Below are 8,038 nucleotides of genomic sequence, written 5' to 3'. Positions count from 1 at the left end.
CAGCTCTAAATCCCATAGGTAAACAGGAAAAGACAAAATTAGAAAAGTTAGAGATTTCTGGTCAGAGGCAAAAAAAAAAAGACATTAGATGAAGGAGAGCAGAAAACTATTCTTATGAAGAAGTACATTTAAGCTTTTTTTTTTCCTCAATGGGTTTGCCACCAGAACACAAGTGGTTGAGAAAACCTCCGCTAAATGAAGCCAAAATGGGAAAGGAAAAGACTCACATCAACATTGTGGTTATCGGACATTTAGATTTTGGCAAGTCTACCGCTACTGATCATCTGATCTACAATGTGGGGAGATCAACAAAAGAACCATCGAGGAATTTGAGAAGGAGGCTGCTGGGATGGAGAAGGGCTCCTTCAAGTATGCCTGAGTCTTGGATAAAATGAAAGGTGAATGTGAGTGTGGCATCACCATTGATATCTCCCTATGGAAATTCAAAACCAGCAAGTATTATGCGACCATCACTGATGCCCCAGTACACTTAAACTTTACCAAAAACATGATTACAGGGACATCTCAGGCTGACTGTGGTGCTCTGATTGCTGCTGCTGATGTTGGTGAGTTTGGAGCCAGTATCTCCAAGAATGGGCAGACCTGTAAGCATGCCCTTCTGGTTTACACACTGGGTGTGAAACAGCTGATTGTTGGTGTTAACAAAATGATTCCACTGAGCTGCCCTACAGCCAGAAGAGATAGGTGGAAATTGTTTAAAAAGTCAGCACCTACATTAAGAAAATTGGCTACAATCCTGACACAGTAGCATTTGTGCCAATTTCTGATTGGAATGGCAACAACATGCTGGAGCCAAGTGCTAACATGCCTTGGTTCAAGGGGTGTAAAGTCACCCATAAAGATGGTAGTGCCAGTGGAACCACACTGCTTGAAGCACTGGATTGTACCCTGCTACCAACTTGTCCAACTGACAAGCCTCTGTATCTGCATCTCCAGGATGTCTACAAAATTGGTAGTATTAGTACTGTCCCTGTGGGCCAAGTGGATACTGCCATTCTCAAACCTGGCATGGTGGTCATCTTTGCTCCAGTCAAAGTTACAACTGAAGTAAAGTCTGTTGAAATGCACCATGAAGCTTTGAGTAAAACTCTTCCTGATGACATTGTGGGCTTCAATGTCAAGAACATGTCTGTCAAAGATGTTCATTGTGGCAATGTGGCTGGTGAAAGCAAAAATGACTCACCAATGGAAGCACCTGTCTTCACAGCTTGGGTGATTATCCTTAACCATCCAGGCCAAATATGTGCTGGATATGCACTGTTCTGGATTATCACACAGGTCATATTGCTTGCAAATTTGCTGAGCTGAAGGAAAAGAATGATCATCACTTTGGGAGAAATATGGAAGGTGGACCAAAGTTTTTAAAATCTGGTGATGCTGCCATCATTGATATGGTTCCTGGCAAGCCCACGTGTGTTGAGAGCTTCTTTGCCTGTCCTCCTCTGAGCTGCTTTGCTCTTTCTGACATGAGACAGACAGTTGCTGTGTTATCAAGGCTTGGACAAGAAGGCAGCTGGAGCTGGCAAAGTCACCAAGTCTGCCCAGAAAGTTTAGGAGATTAAATGAATATTATCCCCAACTCCTGTCACCCCAGCTTTAATCAGTGATGGAAGAACAGTCTCAGAACTATTTGCCTCAACGGGCCACTTAAGTTTAATAGTAAAGTACTAGTTAATGATTACAATGCATCATAAAACCTTCAGAAGGAAAGGAAAATGTTTTGTGGACCATTTGGGGTTTTGAGTGTGTGTGTGTGTGTGGCAATTTTTACGTCATTAGTTTTTAAAATCAGTACTTTTTTTTAATATTTTTTTAATATTTTATTTATTTTTTTTTTTTAGGGAGGGAAGGGAGGGAGTGGGAGAGAGAAAGAGAGAGAGAGAGATCAATGTGCGGTTGCTGGGGGTTATGGCCTGCAACCCAGGAATGTACCCTGGCTGGGAATCGAACCTGGGACACTTTGGTTTCCAGCCCGCGCTCAATCCACTGAGCTACGCCAGCCAGGGGCTTAAAATCACTACTTTTTAATGGAAACAACTTGACCAAAATCTGTCACAGAATTTTGAGACCCATTAAAATGAAGTTTAATGAGAAACCTGTGTGTTTTTTCTGTCAATACTGTAACTTCCTTTTATATTTAGGTTAAAAGATTTAAGAGTAGCCCATAACCTATTTCTGGTGTTGTATTTCCTGATGATTCAGAATTGGATAATTCTGTTAGGCTTTTTTTGGGAGGGTGGGAATTTTTCTTTTTTCACTTTGTCCTAAGGGGAGGAATCTCTTTGTGTACTAAAAGCTGTAGGAGGGCCTTTGGTGAAACACAAAATAAGTTAAGACAAATAAAATAATTGTTTATGTGTAAGCTAGGTTATAAAGGCCAAATTCTGGTATATTAAAGTCCACATGTTTCATAAAAATTTTGTAGTTAACATCAATATTGATTAAATTTGTTAATATCGCCCTGGCTGGCTCAGTGGATTGAGCGCAGGCCTGTGAACCAGAGGGTCATGGTTTGATTCCCAGTCTAGGGCACATGCCTGGGTTGCAGGCCAGGTCCCCAGCAGGGGGAGCAGGGGAGGCAACCACACACTGATGTTTCTCTCCCTCCTTCCCTTCCCCTCTAAAAATAAATAAATAAAATCTTAAAAAAATTTGTTAATATCATATTCTCGTTTCCACTTTTACTGAAATGTGAATTCACATTTACACATTATGAGCTAGTTTAAAGAACTTAAAATGAGGCTTAAATAGTGTTGAGCACTGTCTTGCTACAGTTAATTGTATCTATAACCTAAAAAAAATAAATGATACTACAAGTTGAAAAAAAGTGCATTCTAGCTGGGAAAGTTTCCCAAATATTGCTGAGATAAGCAAGCTGCTATTTGGACTGCACAAACCAGGTGAACACAAATCTCTTTTCTTCCTTTCCTTTGCTGCTTACATGGCACAACCATAAAAGTTTCAATTTAAATGACTTTTCCCACCAGAAAAGGTGTTCAATTTTATATTGAAAGTTACCAGAAACAAAGGCAAGTTTCACTCTACAGACAAATTTTCTAGAACAAATTTATTTATTAAGTCAAGGGTATGCTGCCAAGTTAAAATAACTGGCCCATTTATCAGTGATAAACCTCACTTCATGGACCAGTTTAAAATTATTCAGACCACTTAAGTTTTCCACAAAAACCCATACCATCACTGATAATAAATTCTGGTCTATATTTGCTTAGCTACATGAGGGCAGGAGATAATTTTTTCAGTTTTTTTAAGTATATTTTATTGATTATGCTATTAACAGTTGTTCTAATTTTCCTTCTCTGTCCCCCTCTGCTTGTCATGCCCATTTCCTCCAGCAATCTCCTCCCTTAGTTCATGTCCATGGGTCATGCCTTTAAGTTATTTTGCTTCTCCATTTCCTATACTATTCTTAACCTCTCCTTGTCTATTTTGTACCTGCCAATTTTGCTTCTTAATCCCTCTACCTTCCCTCCATTCTCCCCTTTTCCCATCTCATCTAATAAACCTCTGAATGATCTCCAAATCTATGAGTCCATTCCTGTTCTAGTTGTTTGCTTAGTTTGTTTTTGTTTTTGTTTTTTTACATCCAGTTGTTGATAGTTATGAGTTTATCATTTTAATATTCATAGTTTTGATTATCTTCTTTTTCTTAGATGAATCCTTTTAACAAACTTTACTTTATCTGTGAAGCACTTTATCTGCCCTTCCATTCTAACTGATAGCTTTGCTAGATAGAGTAATCTTGGGTGTAGGTCTTTGCCTTTTAAGACTTGGAATACTTCTTTCCAGCCCCTTCTTGCCTTCAGGATTTTGTTGTTGTTGTTGTTGTTGTTGTTATTGTTGTTTTTTAGATATCAGCTGATTGTCTTATTGGAACTCCTTTCTAGGTAACTGTCTTCTTTTTTTTTTCTCTTGCCACTTTTAAGATTCTCGCCTCACCTTTAATCTTGGGTAACTTGATTATAGTGTGCTTTGGTGTATTACTCGTTGGGTCCAATTTCTTTGGGACTCTCTGGGCTTCCTGGACTCCCCAGAAGTCTATTTCCTTACTAGATTGAGGAAATTTTCCTTCATTATTTGTTCAAATAAGTTTTTAGTATTTTGCTTCCTCTTCTCCTTCTGGCACCCTCATAATTCAGATATTGGAACACTTAAAATTGTCCCATAGGTTCCTAAGCCTCGCCTCATTTTTTTTGCATTCTTGTTTCTTCATTTTTTTTTCTGGTTGGATGCTTCTTTTGTCCTCATGTTCCAAATCGCTTATTTGAGTCCTGTTTCCATTCCCTTCACTGTTGGTTCCTCTGTATATTTCCCTTTATTTCATTTCATGTAGCCTTCATTTCTTTCTTCATTTTGTAACCAAGCTCAATCAATTCTGTGAGCATCCTGATTACCAGTGTTTTGAACTCTGCAACAGATATAGTGTCTTTCTCCTCATTGCTTAGTTCTTTATCTATAGTTTGATCTGTTTTTTTTCATTTGGGCCATATTTCTTCGTCTTATTGCACCTGTTATGGGGTAAGGGGGTGGAGCCTTAGGTGTTTACCATGGTAGGACAACCCTCTTTTCTGCTGTTGTGGCCTTGTCTGTGGGGGTGGGTTCAGAGAGGGAACAATGCCACTTTCTCTACTCTTTTCCCACTTCCTGTCTCTTCCCTCACTTCCCACTAGCATATTGTGAACTCTCCTGTAAGGATGGGAGTTTCCTCCTGCTGCTGCAAACCCCCACAATTTTTTTACAGTCAGGGGTTTTTAGTCTTTAGTTTCCCATGCTAAACCCTGGGTTTTGTGGTCTTTCTTGCTCCTCAATTGTTCCTCCTGGCTTATCTGTGCACAAAAGTGGGAGAGCCTGTGAGGTCTGCCAGTCACCTCTCACCAGCCTGGTCCCCCAACCACCTTTCTGTGTGTCCTCTCTGCCCCAGCTGTCTGTCTCTGCCCTTCCTACCAGTCTAGATGAGTATTTCTTTAACTCCTTGGTTGTTGGACTTCCATGAAGATGATTTTCTGGCAGTTCAGGTTGTTCTTTGTTTTGAAATTGGTTGTTATCCTTCTTTTGGTTGTGTGAGGAAGTGAGCATTTCTGCCTACACCTCCACCTTGGCTGGAACTCAAAATAGTAGTAGTAATTCTTAGAACAGTAGGTTCTATAAAAATTAAATGAAACAACATATGTAAAATTGCTTTGCATAGCTAATATGTTTTGAAAAGTTTTAGTGTATGTGTACAGTGTTTTATGTAGAGTGCATCCCCCAACAGGGCGTGAAAACTAGGAGTGGCATACAGAAGAGAGTGGGAGTAAAGCCTGGGAAGTATGTGCTGGCTGGAAAAACACAATGTGAGAAGTCAGAAACATAAACTCTATTCTAAGAGCTAATAAGTAGGAGCAAGTGGAGAAATCAATACAGCATGACTGTGTAATTAAAGGAGCATTTTGACAAATTAATTTAGGATATAATTGTGATACATTGTTATCAGACATTGGTACTTTAGAACAAATGTGTTAATATAAAAATTATGTCTGATATTGGAAATTGTAGAGCACGACTTTGTAGGAGTGATGGATCAGATATGTAAGTTTTGACAAGGAGGTGAGAAGTGATCAAAGAATATCCTGAAAATTAAAAGAATAATTTTGTTATGATTCTGTGAAAAACTCTTGGCTACTGGAGTATACTTAATGGGAAAATGGCAGGGCACCTGTTAGAAAAAGAGACCCAAAGGACGGATGGCAGCAGAGACATAGAACAGTAGTATGGACTCGGAATAAAAGAAATAAGGCTTAAATTTCACTTATTAACTGGTTGATCTTGGGTAAGTAATTTACCTTCCTAAATAACAAAGCATCAGTTTTCTCTGTAAAAGGGATATGTAATAATAATTTAGACAATTTCCAGACCCATAGGCTTAAAGACAAATCCTCCAATGATTCTTCATTTTGTTGCTTGTGTTCTGTATTTTGTTTTGGTGGTAAGAATAAGGAAGGCTGTCAATACTTGTATTTTTTTGGTGGGTGAGTGTCTGTGAGAGTGTGTGATTACCCAGAGGTAATGAAGTACAGATAGAACTTCTGCTTCTTTCACTGACCAAACTAAACTCTTCAAAGAGTTTAGAACTCCTGATAGAATTCATGGCCTCACTTTTCTCCTCCCAGACAATGAGGTTTTGTTTTCTTTGATTCTCTGGTTAATCTGGGTGAACATGATATTTTTAATAGGCAAACAGTGCCTACTTCTGAAGTATGTCTCTAACATCCCATCTGCCTTCTTTATCATATTGCTTTGTAGATCACTTTTTATTGAATTTATTGGAGTGACATTGCTTAATAAATTTATATAAATTTCAGGCCCTGCCTGGGTAGCTCTGTTGGTTAGAGCATTGTACCAATACACCAAGGTTTTAGTTCAATTCTGGTTAGTGTGCATACAAAAATCAACAAATGAATACATAAATAAATGGAATAATAACTGTCTCCCTAAATCAATAAATATTTTTAAATAAAATGAAATAAAATTATATAGGCTTCAGGTGTACAATTATATAATGCATCTTCTGTACATTCCATTGTGTGTTTACCATCCTAAGTCAAGTCGTCTTCCATCACCATTTATATTTACCCCCTTTTTTCCCTCTTCTACCTCTCCCCACCCCTACTTCCCCTCTGGTAATCATCATGCTATTTTCTGTATTTATAAGGGTTTTTTTTTTGTTTTTGTTTTTGTTTTTGTTTTGTTTTGCTTAATCCCTTTACCTTTTCCACCTAGCCTTTTAACCGGCCTTCCCTATGACAGCTGTCAGTCTGTTCCCTGTCCCTATTAGTCTGTTTCTCTTTTGTTTGTTAGCTTTTTTGTTCATTGGATTCCACATATAAGTGAAATCATACAGTACGTATCTTTCTGTATAGATTCTTAATGAACACTGGAATAGAGCATCAAAGAGTGTTCAGTGAGACAAAGGAGCAAATGCCTTTTTAAAAATGCTTTTGGTACCATCAGAATGTCTCCATCCTCCATTTGGACCCTGAGCCTCACTGCAAACACACCAGAGTTCCCACCATTCACATGTATTCATGCATGACTATCACCAAAATGGCATTTTTCTTTAGGTTTTTCAGAATCAGTTTTAGCAAAATTTCCTCAAGGAATATGAGGTAATATTCCCAGTCATGGATGTGAAGTGGATGTCCCAGGACCACCAGGGGATCTGGAATATGGCTCATGTCTCCAAGAGATCCATATGCTTTGCAAACTCAGCCAACTAACTCTCCATAGCAAACCCCATATTGCCTTCTCTCAAAATATTGAAGCAAGTGTGGAATGCATTCTAATTCAAGTACTTGACAGATTATGTAGGAGTTCTATTTCTGGATGATTTTTTCTTCTTTAAATGATTTAAAATCCCAACAGAATGTGCTTAATAAGAAAGAGGAGCAGAGCCTAATAAACAAGTTTGTGAATTGTGCTCCTGCAGAGAGTGCAGAACTAGAGCTCAAACTTTGCAAAGGAGATAGAGGTTTAGTTTAATTTGTAGTTTGAATTTTTGCATTTTCAGTTTATGCTTTTTTATATTTTACTGTGAAGTTAAATCACTTTGTGAAAGTATTAGAAGTGGCCTTTTGACAGCCAGATGGGACTGAAGTAAAATTTCGATTTTAGTCAAAGTATTCTCACACACTATGCAATTTTCTTTATTCCCCAGTTTAAATTCAAGGCTCCTATAGTGATATCACACTCAATCAAAGCTGACAGGTTATTTTTATTAAAGTTTGGGGTTGAATAGAGACTAACTGGAATGGTGTTTCTATTGCTAATATTTCATTCCAGCAGCAGAGGCAATACCTGGGGTTGAGTTAGGAAGACAAAATTTCTAGTGCTGCTAAAATTGAAAAACAGCTCTTTAGGGTAATTCTGCTTATTTAAATAAAATTACTGATTATTTTTATTTCCCCTGAGTTATAGAGCTCCCTTATTCCATTGTTGCACCTGCTGGCCTGCATCTTTCTGA

General features: G+C 38.2%; 1 pseudogene; it reads left to right on the top strand.

The window, feature by feature from the left end:
• Positions 1 to 206: 206 nt before the first annotated feature.
• On the top strand, positions 207 to 1,575 carry LOC123826630 (annotated as a pseudogene).
• Positions 1,576 to 8,038: the final 6,463 nt, after the last annotated feature.

Source organism: Phyllostomus hastatus, unplaced genomic scaffold (assembly GCF_019186645.2).
Source record: "Phyllostomus hastatus isolate PE091 unplaced genomic scaffold, TTU_PhHast_1.1 phas_contig_84, whole genome shotgun sequence".
NCBI lineage: Eukaryota > Metazoa > Chordata > Mammalia > Chiroptera > Phyllostomidae > Phyllostomus > Phyllostomus hastatus.
The sequence above is the reverse complement of the archived record's forward strand: the minus strand, read 5'-3'. Positions and strand labels throughout refer to the sequence as shown.